The sequence below is a fragment of the Ictidomys tridecemlineatus genome, chromosome 9, assembly GCF_052094955.1.
Source record: "Ictidomys tridecemlineatus isolate mIctTri1 chromosome 9, mIctTri1.hap1, whole genome shotgun sequence".
NCBI classification, from domain to species: Eukaryota; Metazoa; Chordata; class Mammalia; order Rodentia; family Sciuridae; genus Ictidomys; species Ictidomys tridecemlineatus.
The window spans coordinates 59831044-59855113 of NC_135485.1; positions in this window are offsets into that span (position 1 = coordinate 59831044).

The following is a 24070-nucleotide window of genomic DNA, read 5'->3' on the forward strand; positions in this document are numbered from 1 at the left end:
AGAGACATGAAAACTGCAGATCACAGTTTGTCCCCTAATGACAAAAGGGAACATTCAGATAAACAGAATGAGGCCCTATTAGGAAGAGAAAGATGGCTCAACATATAAGAACTCAGGAACAGGAATTGATTCCTGTTCAGGGATTGATTCCTGGGCAAACAAGGTTCAAGGGAAATAATAGCCATGGGGGTCTTTTACACTGTTTTTATACATGTCTTTTACATGTTTCCTGGTATTCATGCTCTCGCAAAGCCTCCCCTTTGAATCTGGCCTGTATCTGTGACTTGCTTTAATTGGGGGAGAGTTTGCTCCCCAAGGAACATTGGAGACTTTTTTGGTCAAAAATTGGGGGTATAGGGACAGGGTGCTAGTGTCATTTCTATTCTTCTAGTGGGCAGGGAGCTGGGATGTTGCTAAACATTCTACAATGCACAGTACTGTTCCCATGACAAAGAATTATCTGGCTCAAAATACCAATGGTGGTGAGGCTGAACTGCCGGTAGGATGCAGCCTAGGCCTTAAGACTTATGCCTTAAGGAGAACTAAACCTTAAGAAGACCTGGAAGTTTCCTCTGTTGGAAGGAGGGTAATGGCATATGGTATATGGCAGCTCAGAGATACATAGGAGATTTTAGAAGACACCACATGAAAAGGGAGCAGTTCAAAGGCTATATGAGAAGTGAAAACCAGCTCAGAGGAAAAAAACAGGATTCCAGATGTACAACTCCAGGCAATCTCTTCCAGCTGACTCCTAACCATCTGAGCCATCTTTACTAAGGTGTCAGACGTGGGAGCCAAGAAACTATCATGGACATCCCAACATAAGCAGACATCACAGAGAACAGTTGTCCTCACTGAGAACTTCCTAAACTGTAGAATCATGAGCAAACACTAAGTTTTGAGTTGTTACATAGTAATAGATGAAACAATAACCAACAGAATAGGCAGTGTTCCAAGCACATCTTAATTACATTTCTTTCTTTCCAATGACACTTCAGCTATAAGGAAACTGAAGTGTAGAAGTATAGAGAAATTAAGTACCACTCCAAGGTTAACATAACTCAGAAGTAATAGAGTTGAGTTTTGACTCCAAAGGCTACATCTAAACCATCATACCATACAGCTTCTCTAGTCATTCTTCATTCAAAAAAATATTAATGGAGAATCTACCAGGTACTGTTCCTTGTACATGGGACATAGCAGGGACTAAAATGAACCAAAAAAAAAACAAAAAACGATCTTATGAAACTGACTTCTATTGAAATCTAAGAAGCCCCAGAAATGCACTGTCAAACAGCAAGACTCCACCCACCCAAGAGACGTGATGGACTTTGATTGCTTTGTTTCACCCCAGTACTGGGGTTGAACCCAGGGCCTTGTGCATGCTAGGTAAGTTCTCTTCCATTGAGTTACAATGTGAGCCCTTTTATATTTTATTTAGAGATAATATCTCACTAACTTTCCCAGGCCTCTAACTTGTGGTCCTCCTGCCTCAGTTTCCTGAATTGCTGGGATTATAGGCCTGCACCCTCTCACTGACTGCTTTTTAGGTTCCTAGGCATCTATTCCAGCATGACCATTTCCATAAGAAATTATCTACTCCATTAGATAGAATCTGTGAAGACTGTTACTCAAGGGTGAATAGCTCTCTGCCAGCAAGTCAGGCCAAATGTTCCTAGGATTTGTATCTTCAGAAGAATAGCAAAAGATATCATTGGACTTCCTTCATTCCAGGGGTGGCTCTGAGATAAAACTATTGAGAAATTCCTGCTACTCAGACTTCTACCTCTGCCCTACTTTCTAACCATTTGTGCACCATGCTTTCTAAGTTTCTTGTTGATTCTGTGAGCCACCTGGTATTTTCCTAGTAAATTCCTGTGCTGAGTTAGGCAGAGACTGGTTCTGATGCTTGTGATGGAAGGACTCTAATTGCAAATCTTTAGGAGAAGGAAGAGCCTGGAGAGAATAAAGTAGATAGTAATTGTGTCCCCAATAATCATCGTTAACTTCATCTCCAGTTTCTTCCTTCCTTCCTTCCTTCCTCTCTTTCTTTCTTTTCTTTTTTTTTTATAAAGTTGTAGATGGACACAATACCTTTATTTTATTTATTTATTTTTATGTGGTGCTGAAGATTGAACCCAGTGCCTCACACGTGCTGGGCAAGTGCTCTACCACTGGCTACAACCCCAGCCCTTCAGTTCTTGATATGCACAACTTGTGTTTCTTCAATCTTATAAAGTATTAAACAAAAATAATTTCAACACTCCTTCTTCAAACTAGGCTGCTGTCCCTTTCTGCATAGAAATTCTGAAATCCAACACTGAAAAGAGGCTTTTAAAGCAGGTGAAGAAACACAATGATATGGTTAATAAACCTGGGATAAAGACACAAATTTATGTAGAAACCAAATTGTCCAGATTGAGCCATAGCTCAGAACCAGACCAGTGCTACATATCCAAGAAAAGGGAGCATCCAAAAATGCCCTGGATCAAAAACTCTGTAGTGGGACTGAAAGGATATGAAAGAGAATACAAAAAAAAAAAAAAAAACAGAAAATGGAGACAGTCCTCAACAGACCAGCGATGCTTTATTAAACGACAGAGGGGCACATTTTAGAGGGAATATGGCAACTGGCTACAATAAAGGCCTGAGTTTTATAGGGGTTGGAGGGCCTGAGTCCTAGCAGGAAATGTGTTGGTTACAGTTGGAGGGAGACCTTGGGCAGTCAGCGGCATGGTTGTAGATAAGGAAAATTGCAACAAGTTCCAGGCCCATTATTCTCCCTTTCTCCATGGGGGTTGTTATTTTCCATGTCCTTCAAAGGCTGTGGATAAAGATCATGGGGGCTCAGTACTGGGAATGAACGGCCAGTTCAGCTATAGGTGCAGGCCAGGTGCATGTCCTTTCTGTGCTCTCCCCATTTTTGCTTCTGCTTTCCCTCCAGCTGAGGCCTGGGCTTCTATTTTATCCTGCAGCAATGACAAAAGCTCCAATTTACCACAGACATCTCCCCTCACATGTGACAGGAGGGCGGGTAGGGAAAGAGTTGTAGATAAGGTAAGTTCCCTGGGGCCTATTTTCCATATCCTTCAGGGACTAGGAATTTTCATTTTTATACACTAGCCAATGATTTGGGGGCTCACTGAAGTTTGATAACCATGCTCTTCCTCGCTGGACTAGAGCCCCTTGAAATGTGCTTGTCTGTAGAACACTCACCTAGCATGTAGAAGGTCTGGGGTTCAATCTCCAGCAATGCAAAAGAAAAACAAAATTGTGCTGGTCTATTTTTAATATACAAATATAGGATTTTATAAAATGTGGGTTCTGATTTAGAAGGTTTGGGATAGGATTGTGCATTTCTAACAAGTTTCCAAATGATGACTCTAGATGGGCATGGAGTCTGGGTGGTGCTAAACCTGAAGTGGGATCAGAAGTCAGGGACCGGGAGAGAAGCTGTGAAGTAGACAGAGCCTGATACATGGCAAACGGACAGCATGAAATCTCAGAGCCTGCAAAACTGACAGCTAAGCTCCTTAACCACTGAAATGTTTCCATCCTTCTGGCTTAACCTGCACAACCTTAAAAAGCAGTTACAAGACACAATCCATTAATTATATCCTTGAGTAGCTCCTTTGCCTGACCCAGTCCCTCTGATGCCTTGTTCAGCATTACAGGATGAAACAAAAACAAAGAGGTGATTCTGAAATTCAATCTGATGTAATTGGGTGCTTTGTTCTTAATTAGAGTGTGAATACTCTTTTTGTAGGCCATTGAATTGGTGTAGATAATGCAGTTCCATGTTTACTGTTCTAATAAAAACTACTTCATATTATGGAAAGCTGACATAGGAGCTGGGAAATAGCTCTGTGGTTGGGTGTTAGTCTAGCATGTGCGAGGCACTGGTTTCAATCCCAGCACTGAAGGAAAAAAAAAAAAAAAAAAAGCTGACATAGACAGTTTCCAAACTATGTATGCGACAGAATTGAATTTTCTGAAGAGTCTATGAGTATTTAATTAGTAGACATGGCCCTTCCCTTCCTATTCATTCATGCATTCAATAGTAATTAGCCTCCAGGTACTGTACTAGGTGAACACTGGCACATGTTATATATGATACATGGTCTAAGGGCCTGGTCTTGGAAATTGAGCCTCTGTGTATAGTTTAATGTAAGTCACAGGATGCACTCCATGGTTGGATTTAGTTATTTAACGGAAGACTATGTGCAAATCCCTATTCTGTGTCCTCTGGAAGAAACCCAGAAATGAAGGTAGAGTTCCAAATGGTAGGGAATAAACAACAGGTGGTCTGAGGTTCATTCAAAATATGAGTCACACCAAAAATGCATGTGGGTTTTTTTTTGGTTTTGGATGTGGTTTTTTAAAGTCATTTCCATTCCAGATTTCAACATATGCTACTCAGCAAAGAGTGGGTACTGAATGGCCACCACAATGGTTATATGTTAAGGAAAAACTCTACTGAATTGATATTTTTAATCATGTAAGCAGCCTTCAGAGGGCCAAAGAAAGGGACGCACTGGGAGAGGCACCTGCCTCAGAACCTTTTATCCCCCACATACAGTAGTGTATCACACCAAAAGTTTTTAAAACATGATTTATACTAGAAGTATTTCAAAAATAGCAATTTCCAAAGTGTATGAATGCTGTTAAAAGTATGTGTTAAGTACTCTTATACAAATTCTTTATCATGAGGTTAAGCCATTTAAAGAAATTCCTGGAAATGATTAGGGAGAGAATATGTGACCATCAGGAGGAAGTGCAGAGTGAGGACAAGCAGAGGAAAGAGGGACAGTGATGAAAGTGGGGAAATGAAGAATGTGTTGAGATAAGGTACAGGTCAGAAGGATGGTATGCAATGAGAGCTACAGAGATGGGCCACCATTGCCTTGAAAGACTTGAGAAGAAAGTCTAAGCATGGGAGGCAATGTGCCCTCCTTAGAAAGGCCTCACCAGACCCAAGAATCTGAAATAACTATGGACATATCTTCTTCATATTTATTACTGCACCACCCAATTTTATGTATATATTTACATATTTGCGTATCTTCTGTTTTCAATTAGAATATAAGAACATGAGGCAAGGAACCTGGTCTTGTGCACTAATATATGCCCCAAACAAAAGTAGTGCCTGGTAATAGTAAATGCACAACAAAATATTTGTTGAATGAATTAATGAATTAAATCAATAAGGATATTTGAGCTGGGCACAGTGGTGCAGGCCTGTAATCCCAGCAACTCAGGAGGCTGAGGCAAAAGGATTAAAAGTTCAAGAACAGGCTCAACAACTTGGTGGGAACTTCTCTCAAAATAAAAATATAAAAAAGGGCTGGGAATGTAGCTCAGTGGTTTAGTGCCCCTGGGTTCAATTCCCAGTACCAAAAAAAAAAAAAAAAAATTGAGTAGGGGAAAAGACAGTAATAATATGAATATCTTGAAAACAGCAAAAATGAAAATGAACAAAGGTGGGGAGAAAATACAGTAAATAAGAGTCAAAAAATTCTACTGCACATTTTAAAATTTAAGCATATATGTGCTATGGTTTGAATATGATTTGTCCCCCAGCAAAGCTCACGTTGAGGCTTGGTTCCCAATAGGGCAGTATCCAGAGGTGTTGGGGTCTTTAAGAGGTAATAGGTTGTTAAGAGGATCAATGTCATTCTCACAGGACTGGATTAATGCTCTTAGGAATAGGTTAGTAATGCAAGAGCTATGAATACAACCTGGGGTTGGGGGTTTAGCTGTCAGAGAGCACTTGCCTAACATATGCAAGGCTCTGGGTTTGATCCTAGCTTGGCCAAAAAATGTCAAATAATTCTCACCAGCTGAGGTGGTACACACCTGTAATCCTTGCTGCTCTGCACGTGGAGAAGTCAGGAAGAAGACAAGTTTAAGTCCATCCTGAACAAGTTAGCCATACCCTGTCTCAAGATAAAATGTGTTTTAAAAAGGATCTGGGCATGGATCAAATTTTTTCTCTCATATGTGAAAATTAGAGAGAGAAGGGAAAAAAAACCAAAGAATTAAAAAAGGGGAATGTCACAAAAATAGATGGGAAGCCAACAGAATAAAGGAAGGGGCCCAGAGGGAGGAAATAGGGGAGGGCATGGAGAAGTACCAGGGAACAAAACCTACCATACAATGCTGTGTCCGTGTATGAATACACCACAATAAATCCCGTTTATATATAATTACAATGCCCTAATTAAAATAGTAATCATATTTATAGAAGAAGGTAGATCAGTGTAGCTCAAGGAAGGGAAGGGGAAGAGAGACAAAGGAACAGTATTGGGGAGTGAGATGATAAAATTATGTGCATGTATAAAAATGGCATAATGAATCCAACTCTCATGTAAAATTATAATGCACATAATAAAAACCAAATAAATAAAAATAAAAAGCTGGCCAGGGAGGTAGCTCAGTGGTAGAGTAGTAGGATATTTGTCACTGAGAATGCATGAGGCCTGGAGTTCAACCCTCAGAACTGCAAATAATAATTCTTAAAGAGTAAAACTGCACCCTTGATTTAAGGTAAAAGGGCCTTGCAGGCTCCAGAAAGCCTCCAATTCTACCCAACCCCAGCAGCAGAATAAGGCATTGGGCAAGTTTCCTCACCCTAGGGGCTCATTGCACCCTCTGTGTAAAGTCATGCTGGAGGGAGCATCAAAAGTCACTGGGGAGCTGTTCAAGAAAAGAAGAAGAAGAAAGCAAGGAGGAGGGGGGAGCTTTATAAATCTAGTAACTAGCCAGAAAAGAGAATGTAACTAACCACCCCTCCCACTACTCCCTGTCTCCTCACACAGTGTCTCATTGTTCAGACTATGTTTATTTGAGAAAAGAAAGCCTCAGCTGTGAGTCTGTGGTTGTGCACCTCCTAGTACTTATTTTACCAAGTGTCTTGGTGCTGGCAGGAGTGATGGAGAGAGGCCGGTTTAGGCAAGGGACAAAGAAGCAACTTGTGACTCCGTCAGAAAGAGAAGACTCTAGGGCATCTTCTCCATCAGAGAACTGTTCTCGATTTGCTCTTGGCTTGTGTGTACTGATTGCCTACTGCCAATCGTCTTCAGACCAACAATACATACACAGAGTAGAATATTTCTCTCCTGAAAATTAAATTCAGGCACAGGTTAATTTCTTGTTGGTAGTTACCTCTGAAGATTAAAGGAAAAAGTGAGGGACGCTTATTATTTTATGAAATGTAAACAAGTGCTAAAATTTGTTTATTTTGTTGCACTTGATGTTTTTGAAAATATTATTAAATAAGAAATTAATGGACTGTAAGTAATATTTATTTTTTTCCATTTGATCCCTATCCCCAGGTTCTCATGTATGCAAAACAAGTGTTATACCATTGAGTTACATCCCTACACCTTTTTAGTTTTGTTTTGAGACAGCATCTTGTAAATTGCTTAGGTTGGCCTTGAACTTGTGATCCTCTTGCCTCAGCCTACTGAATAGCTAGGATTTCAGGTGTGCATCCCTATACTCAGCTCTGATATTTTTAATATACACATTTTTAAAGAAAAAGACAAGTTATGCAGAAAAATCATGTTTTTAAAAAGTTGGCCATAAGGGTAAAAGTTGGCTATTGTAGTTTGCAAACATACTATCAGCAAGGCAGATTTTACATTGCTGTGTAAATTTTATCATGAATGGGTCATAATAATAACTAATAGTTGCATATCACTTTCTATGCCCCAGGAATTATTCTAAGTTCTTTGTTCCATGTTCACTTATTTAATCTTTACAACAACCCAATGAGGAAAGCATTATTATAATCCCTGTTCACAGATGAACAGTCCCTGGGAAAGAGTGGAAATTTCAAGCAATTAACCAAGTCCTGGGGCTATGGCATCCATAACCTGAAAATGGCAAAACAGAGATGTGATCTAAGTTTGGCCTGAATTTTTTCTTAACTTTTTCATTGAAAATTAATATATTTTTAATAAAGTACATGGTACACCAGTAGGAGTATAGCTTAATGAGTTTTTACATATGCATCCACTGAGAAATCATCACTAAGATAAAAATATATTTCCAACATCCCCAAAGGTTCCTTTTAGTCCCTTCCTAGTCAAAACTTCCCAAAAGATAACTGTTATCCTGACTCCTACCATCAGATCAGTTTTACCTGTGCTTGAATCTCATATAAATGGTATGTTCCTTTTACTCAATATTATGTCTGTGAGATTATTCCATATTGTTGAATACATTAGAAATGCATTTTTTATTGTGGTATAGTATTCCCTTGAATGAATATTCTAAAATTATTTATTCATTCTTCTGTTGATGGACTTTGAGATTGTCCAGCTTTTGGTTATTATGAATAATTCTGCTATTAATATTCCTTTTCACATCTTTTAAATAAAATGCTCTCATTTCTTCCTCATATAAACCTAAGAATGAGATTGCTAGGCCAGAGAGTAGGTGTGCATTTAGAATTCATAGACCTTGCCAAACACTTTTCTAAAATGGTTCTGCCAATTCACACTCCCACTTCCAATGTGTTCCAGTTGCTCCTCATCCTTGCCAATTCTGTCATTCTGGATGTGTAGTGGTATCTCATTGTGGTTTTAATTTGCATTTCCCTGATGACTAAGGATGTTGCGTACCTTTTAATATCCTTGTTGGCCATTTAGATCTTTGGTGAAGATCCTGTTTAAATCTTTTGCTTGTGGTTTCAGTGAGGTGGGTTTGTCTTTTTCTTATTGAATGGTAGGAGTTCTTAACAGATACCTGTAATGAATCCTTTGTCAGATGTATGTAATTGAGAATAAATTCTCAATCCATGGCACCCCTTTTTACTCTCTTAATGGTGTCTTTTAATCCCAAATCCTTTTCAGGAATAAATACATTTTATATAACAAATGTAAAGGAGAAAGCATCTAATTAAATTAGCAACATGTATAATAACATTTATATGAATTGCTTTAAATAAAATATATTTCAAATAAAACCTATTTCAAATAATGATTTTATTTATTCAAGAGTACATTTCAACATTCGTCCCAAGTTAATTATGTACAAGTTACTATGCCTTGGGTGCAAAGACAGCTGGGACCCTTCTTGACCTCAAGGAATTCATTAGACTCCATGGTGCTAGCAGGCAATAAACTGCAATAATGTAATGATATAGATGATAATAACTTTGTACACATTTCTAGCAGATCAAGCTAAAGTGAATGTCTTATGAGTGTGAGGCAAAAGCCTAGAGGAAACACATTAAAACAGTATCACCAAGTGACATTTGTCCAGACCCCTGAATGAAGAGGAAGGAGGAGTTCAAGCTTATAAAAAATGAGCAGGGAAGACATGCAGAGGTTAAAGGCAAAAACTTGTAAAAATTGCAAATTACTGCAACTCTGCCCAGACTTTTTTTCCCCCCAGTACTGCGTACTGACTTCCCACATGGACTTCACACATGCTAGGCAAGTGCTCTACCACTGAGCTATATCTCTCACCTTTTTTTTTAAAACAGAGTCTTGAAAAGATGCTCAACCTAGCCTTGACCTTGTGCTTCTCCTGCTTTTGTCCATTTAGTACCTAGGATTATATGCTGGCACCATCATGCTGAGGACCCCAGATTTACTTAATGCAAGTCCCTGGGGACAGGGTTTGACAATCTGCATTTTAAACATTCCCCTTGAGTTTTTGTTGTTTGGTTTTAGATTCTTTTGGACCATTAAACTAGAATGCAGGGGAACAAATATCATAGGACACAGGAAATTGGGCCTAGTGTCAGATTATGAGGGGGTCTTCCCTTGAATTTTGTGCCAAAGAGCTTGGGTTAAATCCAAGCAGGCAAGGGAAGGTCATTAAATAAGTTGTTAAAGGGAAAAATTGATCTTGATAAATGTAGTTCTCCCTACTTTCCAACTATTAAAAGCATCAAGAGGAGCTATATGATTTATTTGATAGTATTTGAACTATGCCTTGATAGTCAAAGGAGAAAGTAATTTTTATCTTTTGCTCTGGATCATGGATCAGCAAACATTCTATAAAAGGCTTGTTAAATAAAATTATAGCAGCTTGTTGGTTTGGACTAAGCTTCTGCACTCAGCCCAACAAATCAAACCAAAATGGAGTCACTCATGCTGAAGTTCCATGCCACCAAGCACAAACTAAGGTTTATCTGACCTTCTGAGAAAGAAGGAGAAAATAGGTGGTAGTCAAATTCCCCATTAGGCCCTTTTTAGCCAGGATGATGAGGCAGTCCCTGTGCTTTAACCTTTATGAGGACAGAAACTTGGAAATGACCTGTTCACATTTTGTCGTCTTTCTGCTTTCTTTCTTCAATTCTTTTCAGTCTGTAAAGCCAAACTCCTCTGTTCCTTTTATTGGAACATTCATTCTAATTTGTAGAATGTGATATTGCCAGATTCTAGAATTGCAAATAAAAACCAATTAGGTCTTTAAATAAAACTTGTTGTAATCTTGCCTTTTTACAGGCCGCATAGTAAATATTTTAGGTTTTGCAAACCACACAGTTTCTGTCACATCTACTCAAAAATCTGTCTTCATGGCAAGATACAAAAAGCTGCCATAGAAAATATGTAAATAAATGGACTGGCTGAGTTCCAATAAACATCATTTACAAAATTAGGTGGGTCAGATTTGGCCCAAGCAAAGAGTCATTTGACCACCTTAGTTATAAATAATTTCACTTAGTCTAGTGAAAAGCTCATAATGCAAGATTTAACTCCAAAAAAGTTTTGTTTGTGGTAGTAACTCTTCTTTAAAATTATGTTTAATGACTTCAGTTTTAACTACATATAAATCTGAAACAAATTATGAAGGAAAAAAAATCAGTAAAATCTAGACTGATATATTCTACAAGATAACTGCCCTAAGCCCTTAAAAGAAAATGTGGGAAGAAATAAAGAGGGAAAAGCAAGGGAAAATGCCCAGATTAAAAGAAATTTAAGAGATTTACAATCAAACCAAATTCATGAAGCTTATTTGGGTCCTAGATCAAAAAAACATTACCCCCCCAACCCTTTATACAACACACACACACACACACACACACACACACACACACACACACACACACAGAGCTAAGGACAATATATATGGAAAAATTAGGAAATTTTGAATATGATCTCTATATTAAATGATAGATCAATGTTTTCTTTTTTAGACATGATAATGATATTGTTACAGATAGAATGAGTATTCTTAGAAATGTATGTTTATATATGCCACATTTTCTATATCCACTTATCTGTTGAAGAATGAGATTGTGGTGTTTGCCAGTAAATGGATGGAGCTGTAGAATATCTTGCTAAGCAAAATAAGCCACCTCAAGGAACCAAAGGCCAATAAGCAGATGCTAATTCACAATAAGTGTGGGAGGGTTGGGGAGAATAGAGGCACTTTGGATTAGACAGAGGGTAACAAAGGCAGGAGCATGGGGGTAGGAAGGATAATAGAATGAATCGACATCATGACCCTATGTGCATTTATAATTACACCATCAATGTAATTCCACATCATATACAACCAGAAGAATTAAAAGTTATACTCCATTTATGTCTGATGTGTCAAAATGCATTTTACTATCATGTAAAACTAATTAGGACACATTTTAAAAATGTATGTTTATATTTATGAGTAAACTGGTGTGAAAATAGTTCAATAAGAAACAAAATAGGAGAGAGAGAAAAGCAAAACTGAATTAATTGCTCAGGTTTTCATTGAAATATTGTTTCAATTTTTCTGTGGTTTCTAATTTTTAAAAAAAAAAGAAAATTGGGAGGAAATAAATACTGTAGAGCTCAAACTAACAGCCGACTTTGTTTTTCTTTTGAAATATAAAAAAAAGGTTAATCTACTGCAAAAGTTAGTTCAGGATTAGAATTCTATTACAAAATAATAGAAGTCTCCATAGGCTCTTTGGTTTAGGTTTGGGTTTGCCGTTTGTAACTTTCGGCTCCTGTTTGCCCCATCCTTACCATCTCTTCTGCCCGCCTCCCCACTTCTCTCTTTCCCCCAAGTTGCTGCAAGAAGGGAAAAATCCACATTCCACAGCAGTACAGTATATGGCCTGTCATAAAATTGCAGCTGTGGCCATGTTCAGAGCACTGCCCCACATCCTTTCACCCCAGTGGCATTGACATTGTCGCTGTCCACACTTTGAGTCTCCTCCCTTCTGTGTGGAGTGTGGGAAGTCCATGAGAATGAGGTGACAGAGGCAGAACTGCCAAAGGTGAAAGAACCCTCTGTTTACACAGTTCTCTTTCTCTGGGTTTGAGTCCTCTTTTATCTTCCTCCTCTTTCTGGCACAGCCCAGACTCCCCTCAGGGTCATTTCCGGAGTGGAACTCAGCTTGTCACTCCTTCACTCCGCCTTTCTATTTCCTTCCCTTTCCCATGGCAGTTACAGAACCTAGCGTTGAAAATTGCTCAAAGGGGGATGGGGTGGTTGGCAGTTGCCAATAACTAAACTTAAACCTTATGAAACAGCACTAATGTGGGCTGTTGTATAAATGTATCCTGAAAAAAAAATTTATATATATATGAAGAGAAAGATTGGTAGAGTGCAATTTAAAACCGCTAACAAGTATCAGTCACAAAAGCATCATGCACATGAGAAAGCACAAGCTTTGGATTTACGCAGACTCAGGCTTGAATCTCTGCTATGTCATTGACTGGCAAGGTGACCTTAGACACTATTTGACTTCATTGAACCCCACTTTCCTTATCTATCCAATAGAACAAACAATATCTATTTTTTTTTTGGATGAAATGTTACAGTATAATTCTTCCTTTCTAGCTGGAAAGCTTCTAGACACCTGAACATTGATCTGAAATTATTGCTGAGCTCAACCTAAAACAATCCTTTATATTCCACAGGAATGACCCAAAACAGAGCCAAAAAGAGAGAGAGAGAGGCAGCTGGATAGGTTTCCCCAAATGCCACACCCTTCTTTTGTGATTAAAATCTTCCCAGGTAGGATCTCCTCAAACTTTATTGTGAAGAAGAATCACCTGGACCTCTTCCTAAACTGCAGACTGGTTTCTTAGGTCTGGAGGGGCCTTGAGTTCCCCAGGCACCTAACTCCCTGGGGATGTGATGCTGCTCTTCCTGGAGCCACAGTAAATCAAAGCCCCAGAGTGTGTGCTAGGGAACCAGAGGTCACTCTAGATGGGGAATCTGTGGGATTTCCAGGCTCTTTCTTTCTTTTTTCTTTTTCTTTCTTTCTTTTCTTTTTCTTTTTCTTTCTTTTTTTTTTTTTTTTGTACTTAGGGTTGAACTCAGGAGCATACGACCACTGGACCACATCCCCAGCCCTATTCTGTATTTTATTTAGAGACAGGGTCTCACTGAGTTGCTTAGTGCCTCCTTTTCCCCATGCCCAGCTTCAGGCTCTTTCTAATCCATCTTTGTTCTCACTCATATGCTGGGGAGCAACCTATTTAATGCCCCCATTTTTAGTTTTTTTTCCTATTAAAATATGATGTTTCTATCACCATGTTTTAATGAAGTAAAGCTCCTTTTCAAATGGAACTGACAACATTGTGAGCAGTCAGCTGAAACCTCACTCAAGAGTACCTTAGGAATAAATAAGGCTTGGGGCTGTGGCTCATAGGTAGAGTACTCGCCTACCATGTGAGAGGCACTGGGTTTGAGTCCCAGCACCACATACAAATAAAATAAAGATATTATGCCCACCTGTAACTAAAAAATAAATATTAAACAAAAAGAATAAATAAACTGGGCAGAGCAGTTCGAGAGGCTGAGGCAGGAGGATCATGAGTTCAAGGCCAGACTCAGCAAAGTGGGGCACTAAGCAACTTAGTGAAATCCTGTCTCTAAATAAAATACAAAATAGGGCTGGGAAATGTGGCTCAGTGGTCGATTCCCCTTGAGTTCAATCCCTGGTACCTAAATAAATAAAACCCCTGGATTTCTCCGCAAGCACAGAGGGATGAGTATTGCTATATAAAGCTGGGCATGAGAGAAGCAGCTTGGCAAAGAAGTGTTCTTAGGTGCACTTCTCTCCTCCTGCCCCTAAGGGAGGTCAGGAGACCCATACTCCCTCTTAGCAGTAAAAATGAAACAGGGGAAAGCAAAGATTTAAAGGGGTGAACCCTGAACAAGAGCACTTTGGATATCAACTGTGGCTTTTTTCTTCCCTTCCCTCTTCAGCCTACAAGTCAGCACTCGCATAGTCCTCCCACGAGAGGCCCATGCTGGCTCTTGGAAGGCACTGGAGACCCAGGACTTGCCCAGCAGGTTCTGTCCTATTCAGAATGTCCTTAGGGAGTCCAGTAGCCAGTACTGCCTAGAGATTTTGAACTGCTTGATTTAGTATATGTTTAATGTCTGTAGGCACTACATGAAAGAATTGGCTTTTTTTTTTTAACTTAAAACAACACAAACTTATTATCTTACAGTCTGGACTTCAGAAAAACAAAATGGGTCAATAGATTGTATTCCTTGAAGAGTCTTTAGAGGAGAATCTCTCCTTGGTTTTTTCTTTTTCTTTTTTGGGGTACTAGGGACTGAACTCAGGGACACTTTACCACTGAGCTATATCCCCTTTGTATTTTGACATGGGGTCTTTCACTAAGTTGCTGAGTGCTGGCCTTGAACTTGAATCCTCCTGCCTCTGCCTCCCAAATTGCTGGGCTTAATGGCCTGTACCACCGCATCCAGCTTTCCTGCTCCTCTCCTTGTTTTTTTGTAGAGCTTCTAGAGGCCTCCTACATTCCTTGGCTCATGCTCCTTCTTCTACCTTCAAACCCTACAGTGTAGCATTCCCAAATTTCTGTCTCACCTATTCTGACCCTCTTGCCTCCATTTTATAAGGATCCTTGTGATTGCATTGGGTCCACCCAAGTAACGTAGGAAATATCCTCATCTCAAAACCTTTAACTTAACCATATCTACAAAGCTTTTGCCATGTAAAGACACATATTCACAGGTTTGGGGGATTATGGCATCTTAGGAGGCTATTTTTCTTTTTCTTTTTTAAATATATCTTCAAATTTTTATTTGATAAAGGGAAATATTACAATTTTTTGCAAAGTAAAATTATAAGGGAAAAAAATCTCTCACTAATTTGTCTCAGAGATGAAATGTGCTTTGTACTACTGAAACGCTATAAAATATGCATATTTGATAACATCATCTAATGACAAATCAAGAAATCAGAGAACCTTGAATTTGCTTTACATTTAAACTGTTCCTCTGGAGATATTATTTCGAAGAGTATTACCTGAATATTCAGACTCTTTTTATTTTATTTTATTAATTGATTAATTAATTTTTATATAAATATCTCTTTTTTAATTGATTTTATTTTTTAAATACACAATAGCTGAATGAATTATAGTTCTTATTATATACATAGAGCACAATTTTCATATCTTTGTATAAAGTATGTTCACGCCAATTCATGTCTTTATACATGTACTTGTTTTAGGAGGCTCTTTTTCTTTGTAAGAATTGGCTAAATTTTTCACCCTCAATTGCCTAGTTTTGAGATTTAAAAAAATTCACCCAAAGCAATAAATACCTATTGTATATCATTTAGAGTTAGATTAGGGACTGTGAAAAATCAAATTTGATGTGTCTTCAAGGACAGTAAAGAAAAAAGAGAACTTTTAAAAGGAACGAGACGCAAATAAATGCTGAATAGTGAAACAAGAAGGCAAGAGTAAACTGGGTGCCATGGTACATACCTATAATCCCAGCTACTCAGGAAGCTGAGTCAGGAGGATTGCAATTTCAAGAACAGTATGGGCAACTTTGCAAGACCTTGCTTCAAAATAAAATGAAAGAAGGGCTGGGGATGTAGCTCAGAGGTAGAGAGTCCCTGAGTTCAATCTTTCGTTTGGGGTCAGGCTGGGAGGAAGTGCAAATAAACAGAGATTGGAATGATGGAGTCCATTAAACTGTATGATCTGTGTATGCCCAGAGAGTACCATGAGGACTGTTATATAAATGCTTAAATATTGCTGAATAAATGAACTAGTGAATAAGCATGAATAAGTGAATGCAGAACAAGATCTTAATGTTAGGATTGGCAGTGTAGCTCAGTGGTTGAACATAGGCTTAAGCACACATGTAGGCCCTGGGATCAATCCCTAGCACCAAAACCATTAAAAACAAACAAACAACAACAAAAAAAAAACTTAGTTTTTTTTTAAAAAGTATTTTATTAGTTATTGATAGACCTTTATTTATTTATATGCGGTACTGAAAATTGAACTCAGTGCCTCATACATGCTAGGCCAGCACTCTATCTACTGAGCCACAAACCCAGCCCCAAGATCTTAGTTTCTTAAATCAACTAAATCCATTTTTCCTCTGAGATGTGTGTGTGTGTGTATGTCTCTGTGGGTTGAACCCAGGGCCTCATGTGTGCGAGGCAATTTCTTTCCCAATGAAATACATTCACAGATCTTTTTCTTTTCTTTTCTTTTCTTTTTTTTTTTTGATTCAGGCTCTCACTAACTTGCCTGGGCTGACCTCAAATTTGTGATCCTCCTGCCTTGATACCTGAGGTTTTTTTTCTCCTTAACTGATAATCATCTGCTAGGATTTCATACTTCACACCTTGAGCTTGCTGTATTCCATCCCATGGATTGACAGCTGTTAGACCCTGAGAATATAAACTGCCTCTTACTCTACTCTTAATGGATATTTTCAGGGTACAATTTATATATTGGTATCTGTATTTGGGGAGGATTTCCCTCAACTATTATCTGATATCCTGCGAGGAGTCCTATAAGTTCAGAAACAACTGCTATCCATTTTCTAATTGAAGAAAAAGGTATTATGGATAGAACATTTGTGCCCCTCCCCCAACTTTTCATAATATGTTGAAATCTAATCCTCAATATGATGGTACTAGGAGGTGAAGTCTTTGGGAAGTAATTAGATCATGAGGATGGAGCCATCATGAATGAGATCAGTGTCCTTAGAAAAAAAGACCCCAAAGAGGTTTCTCACCCTTCCTACCATGTGAGAAAACAAAAAGAAAAAAGTTGGCAAGAGCCAGACATGGTAGCAGACTCCTGTAGTCCAGCTACTCAAGAGGCTGAGGTGGGAAGATCACTTGAGCCCAGGGGTTCTAGCAGTCTGGGCAACATAGTAAGACTCTGTCTAAAAAAAGAAAAGAAAAAAAGAAAAAGCATCTTGCAAACAGGAAGAGGGCCTTCACCAGATCCTGACCATATTGATATTCTTTACTTTTACTACTATCCTTTATAACTGTGAGAAATAAATTCTATTGTATAAACCACCCAGTTTCTGGTATTTGAACTATAGCAGCTCAAACAGACTAAAACAAGGGGGAGGAAGAATTACAAATGAGATGATGGTAAAGGTGCAATGGCAGCAAACAACTTTCTAGTCCTTTCTGGAATAATACTTACTATTGGTCAGCCATGCCTCAGAGCAATGAAGACTACATGAGGGCCAAGGCCTGTGCCCATTTCAACTGGGAGGGTGCTTGACTGAAGCACATAATCAGTTTTGCTTCTTCTTTGGATAAATTATTCAATTGAAAGGAAAAAAAAAGAAGGTAATAAAATCTTAGTAACAACACTTACATGGAACTTAAGAGTTCTCAAACACTTTAGTTACAATTCAAGTTTTAGTTAACTACATTTTAAGGTGTTTGGTGGTTTAACATGCCTTTTGTCTGCATTGGAACTGCATGATCAAATTGATTATTTGTTACACCAAGTTACAATAAAAATATTACAAAAAAGATTTCTACGACCTCACACAGGGCTGAGTTAGCATTTTAAAAAGCATTAAGCATTAAAGGTTCTACTGACTCTAGGGCCATTCCTAACACCAGTTTTTTTCTTTTTGTGATGCTTTCAAATCCAAGACCTCTTGCATGATAGGCAAGTGCTCTACCACAGAGCTATTTTAATCCAAATAAAAGCAACACTGAAAGAGAAAATAAATATCAGAAGGCCTAGAAAAAATTTTATTTTACTAGATAACTACTTTAAAGCAATGTTAAAAACACAAAATGCATCAAAAATTGGTGGTGGTGGTTCTTCTTCTTCTTCTTCTTCTTCTTCTTCTTCTTCTTCCTCCTCCTCCTCCTCCTCCTCCTCCTCCTCCTCCTCCTCCTCCTCCTTCTTCTTCTTCTTCTTCTCTTCTTCTTCTTCTTTTGGTAGGGTTAAACATTCAGCCTGCTAAGTAAGCACTCTACCAACTGAGCTATATCCCCACTCCTAGAGCACTAATCTCTAAGATATACAAAGAACTAAAAAATCTTAACACACACACACACACACAAATACACACACACACACAAAAAAAAATAACCCAATCAATAAATTGGCCAAGGAACTGAACAGACACTTCTCAGAAGATGATATATAATCAATTAACAAATATATGAAAAAATGTTCAACATCTCTACCAATTAAAGAAATGCAAATCAAAACTAAGCTTTCATCTCACTCCAGTCAGAATGGCAGGTATTGAGAATACAAACAACAATAAGTGTTGGCGAGGATGTGGGGGAAAAGGAACACTCATACACTGCTGGTGGGACTGAAAATTGGTACAACCAATAAGGAAAGCAATATGGAGATTCCTTGGAAAACTTGGAATAGAACCACCATTTGACCCAGCTATCCCACTCCTCAGTCCCAAAGGACTTAAAAACAGCATGCTACAGTGACACAGCCACATCAATGTTTATAGCAGCACAATTCACAATAGCTAAATTGTGGAACCAACCTAGATACCTTTCAGTAGATAAAGAAAATATGAAATATTACTCAGCATTAAAAGAGAATAAAATCATGGTATTTGCAGGTTAATTAATGGAGTTGGAGACTATTATGCTAAGTGAAGTAAGCCAATCCCCAAACAACAAAATGCCAGATGTTTTCCTCTGATATGTGAATGTTGATTCATAATGGGGGTGGGGGGAGCATGGGAGAAATGGAGAAACTTTAGATAAGGCAAAGGGGAGGAAGTGGGGAGGGGTATGGGGGTAGGAAAGATGGTGGAATGAGATGGACATCAGTATCCTAAGTGTATGTATGAAGAAGACACAGATGGTGTGACTCTACTTTTTGTACAACCAGAGACCTGAAAACTTGTGCACTATGTGTGTACTATGAATTGAAATGTATTCTTCTAATAACAAATTAGAATAAATAAATAATTTTTTTAAAAAAGCTAAATAAAAAAAAAGGTATTATGTCCATCTACAACTAAAAATTTTTTTTAAATTTATTTATTTTTTTTATTGTTGGTCATTCAAAACCTTACACAGTTCTTAATACATCATATTTCACAGTTTGATTCAAGCGGGTTATGAACTCCCAACTTTACCCCGTATACAGATTGCTGTATCACATCAGTTATCCTTCCATTGATTGACATATTGCCTTTCTAGTGTCTGATGTATTCTGCTGTCAGTCCTATTCTCTACTATCCCCCCTCCCCTCCCCTCCCCTCCCCTTTTCTCTCTCTACCCCTTCTACTGTAAATCATTTCTTCCATTTGTATTATCTTGTCTTACCCCTCCATTACATAGTTCTTGATATATCATATTTCACATTTTGATTCAAGTGGGTTATGCACTCCCTTATTACCCCTTATACAGCTTGCAGAATCACATCAGTTTCACTTCCATTGCTTTACATATTGCCATCCTAGTGTCTGTTGTATTCTGCTGCCTTTCCTATCCTCTACTATCCCCCCTCCCCTCCCCTCCCCTCCCCTCTTCTCTCTCTACCCCCCCTACTGTAATTAAAAATATTTTTAAAAAAACAACTTAGGAGTTAGATACTCATGTCAAAAGTGAAATTGCTGAGGGAAAGGAAACTTGAATAACTTCCCTAAAGTCACATGGCTAGCTAAACCAGGATTTAGACATAGGCAGTCTGATTTTAGAATTCATGTTCTGTGTTCTTCACTTCATGGAATACCAGTAATGTTTATGAAGTAAAATATTACTTATTGTGGAGTTTAGATGTCCTAAAAGAAACTAAAATATTAGTGAGTCACACTGGATAGATTGTTTCTCACCCAACATTCTGTGTGTAAGCTCTCAAGTCAAGGACTCAGATTTCTGGGTTATTTTTGTTCTCTGTCTCCATGGCTTATTTTCCTCCCCCTGATCTTCCTCCCCCCTTATCCTTTTATCTAAATTACAGCTTAAAAGAAGGGTAAATGGGACAGGTGGGCACGTGTCTCCCCTTTAAGACCACCACTGGGAAGTCACACATGCCATACATCTCATCAACTGGCATCTATAGTCATATAGACACATCAATGGCAAAAACAAATTGGCTACAAAATACAAGTTTTATACTGGAGAGAGAGAGAGAGAGAGAGAGAGAGAGAGAGAGAGAGAGAGAGAGAGAGAGAGAGAGAGAGGGAGGGAGGATAAAGCACAGCAATATCTATTAGTAAGCCCTCAAAGGTCAGGCTCTAGGCTAAATGCTCATGGCAAAACTTGCATTTTCTCATATCTTTTCTTTTCTTCTGAAAGTCTTAGAATACTGATCTGGGGGAAGAGGACAAATCCTCCCATCTGTTTTTATTATTGTTTATTTGGTGGGTTAGTTAAGTTTCTTGGTGCACAGCCATTCATTAATGTTTGTGTTTTGTTTTGTTTTGTTGTAGTGTTAGGGATCAAACTCAGGCCCTTGCACGTGCCTACTCGGCATGCACTTTATACTTTCAGCTACATCCCCAGTCCCTGTGTATTTTTTAAGTCTGCTTTTGCGCTGTAACAACAGAGTTAAGTAGCTGTGACAGAGACCAACTGGTCCACAAAGCAGAAAATATTTACTGAAAAAGTTTGTCAATCCCTCTCTAAACCATTAGACCTCAAACTTTCATGAGCATAAAACACATGCCTGAAGACACATGCACGCGCGCGCGCGCGCACACACACACACACACACACACACACACACACACACCCTCTTCTCTGAGCCATTTACATCTTGCCCCTTAATACTTTCTTATGAACAAGGATATTTCTTATATAACTAACTGCAGTACAGTTATCAAATTCAGAAAATTTAAATACAATATTTTTATCCAACATACTGTCTACATTCTAATTTTGTCAGTTGTACCAGTTATGTCTTACAGCATTTTTCTACCTCTAATATAAAATTCAGTCCAGGATCACATGCTTTCTTTTTATGCCTTTTTGGAAAGATGTTTCTCATGTAGTTTTTCAATTTCCAATAGGATTTTAAATTTTTTTCAAATTTAAAAAATCTGCCTATACTAACAAAATTAGTCCTTTATCTTTCGTGTATAAAGCACATCATTTCTAATAATTTCTTATCTCGATATTGTTTATATTTTTGCCCATGCAAAAGTATTTTTAGTGTAGTCAGAATTATTAAGAGTTTTACTTTAAAATAATACAAAGAAGTTTTTCCCTACACTGAAATTAAAGTGGAATTCATCTGTTTTCTTCTAGTACTTACATAGTTTCATTTCTTACATTTTTATCTCTGATGCATTTGGAATTTATTTTATTTTATTTCAATCCCCTGGGGATTGAAAATCTCCAACCCCTGGAGTTTATTCTTGTGCATATTGTAAGGAATGAATATGTGAATATGTAAGTTCATCTTTTTTCCAAATGCCTACCTAGTTGTCTTAACCATATTTATTAAAAAGTCCATCTTTGCCATAGGGATTTGAAATCCCATCGTTATCAGATATGAAATATCTGTGTGTAGTTGGGTCTATTTTTGTTTGAGAATTTGCACAAGATTTCCATATGTAGTTGGGGCTCTTTTCTGTTTTGACTGTGCATGTAGTATCATATGGTTCTAATCACAGAGGCCTTCTTGCAGTGTATTTTAGAAGCTGGTATGACTGTGAACTTCTTGAGGCTCTTCCTTTGCTTTGTTTTCCTAGATATTCTAGAATGTTTATTTTTCCCTATGAATTAAATTTCTTTCTTTTTTTTCCTTCTTTCCTTTTTTTTCTCTCTCTCTCTCCCTCCTCCTCTGCCCCTCTCTTTTTCAGGGTTGGGGATAGAACCCACAGCCTTGCCATGCTGAGCATGCATTCTACCAAAGAGCTATATCCCCAGCCCTGCATATTATTTTTGTATCCTACTATATTACCAAATTCTTTTATTATTGTCTAAGTTTTATAATTGATTATTTAGAGCAGCACTGACTAATGGAAATATAGTCTTATACACAGTTTTATAGCAGCCAAATGAAAAATAATTAAAAGAAATAGGTGAAATAAAAGTTAATACAAGTTGAGTATCCCTTATCTGAAATGCTTGGGACCAGAGGTGTTTTGAATTTCAGATCCTTTTCAGATTTTGGGCTACTTGCATATACATAATGAGCTATCTTGAAAATGGGACCAAGTCTAGGCACAAAATTCATTTGTTTCATATATACTTGATGCACATGACCTGGAGGTAATTTTATACAATGTTTTTAATAATTTTGTGCACGAAACAAAGTTTGTATATGATGAAACATCAGACTTGTGGTATCATGTCAGTGCTCAAAAAATTTTGAATTTTGAAGTACTTCAGATTTTTGGATTAGGAATGTTCAACCTGAGGTATATTTCATTTTACTCAATATATCAATAATATTATTTAAGCAATATGAGAAATATTAATATAATTGATTTTTTAAAGATTTTTTTTTAGTAATAGATGGACACAATACCTTTATTTTATTTATTTACTTATTCTTATGTGGTGCTGAGTCTTGAACCCAGTGCCTCACACATGCTAAGCAAACGTTCTACCACTGACCCACAGTCCCAGGCCCATTACAATTGATTTTTAGTATAATAAATATAGTTGATTTTATAGTCAATACAAAAATTATTAATGAAACACTTTGCATTCTCTTTTTCATACAAGGTCTTCAAAATCCAGCATGTAGTTTACATTTAGAGCACATTTCAATTTGGATCTTGCATTGTTATCAGAAACATCTTATGTAAATTTAAGTTTCACAGAATTGACAGTTGAAAAACATATATTCACATATTCAAATTGTTCTGCACACACTCAAAAGTTCTCTTACCACTAAAGCAAAACCAAAAAAAATCATTTTTCTTTAATATTTGTACACACAAATATTAACAAAACTGATTTCTCTATTTTAGAAGAATTGATTTCACTTTGTGGCAGAAGGGTCCATTTGTCCACATTAAGTAATTAATTAATGCTTGTGTCAACTTGGTATTATTAACACTAAATTATAAAGGATATTTCAGGCTTTGTTTGTAGTTCAGTGATAAAGCATCTACCTAGCATATGCAAGACCCTGGGTTCAATCCCTTGTATCAGGGGGGAAAAAAGATATTTCACAAACTGTAATGTGGCTTTGAGATGAGGATTAAAGCCTCTGTGATGCAACCCCTTGCCTGATGGGGTTAAGGACCTGGAGAGATGCTCTTGCATCCCATCATTCAGTTGGGAAACACCAAAAGGGGCATGCTTCTTGTGTATCACAAAAAACTATCCTCAATGGTGACCTTGATAGTGCACCCTTATTCCAGCTTTCTTTCCTCTGTCTCATTTCCTCTTGTGCTTCCCTCAAGCTCCCTGTGGTCATCTCCCCACAAAACTGCCTGCACCCAAGTCCTTATCTCAGTCTTTTTCAAAAGAAATTTAAGCAAGGACAGAGATCTGCCAAGTTTGGGAAACTGGGGCATGCATAAAAGTTGGAGTGCTCATAGGAAAATAAACTGAAAATATCTAGTTAGAGTTCTTAAAATATTCTTCTGGAGTTTGATGAAAGGTGAAAACTTTGAAGTATAGGTTTAAATTTATTCCTTATTAGATTAACTAAGGAGAAAAGTGTGAATTAAACTGTAGCCTGTATTTTTGTTATATAAAATAATATTATTAACCTTAGGCATATGCAACTTACTTTTTGCAGGGGGAGTGGAGACTGGGGATTAAACTCAGGGACACTCGACCACTGAGCCACATCCCTTGCTGTATTGTCTCACTGAGTTGCTTAGCGCTTTGCCTTTGCTGAGGCTGGCTTTGAACTCGAGATCCTCCTGGCTCAGACTCCTGAGCTGCTGGGAATTACAG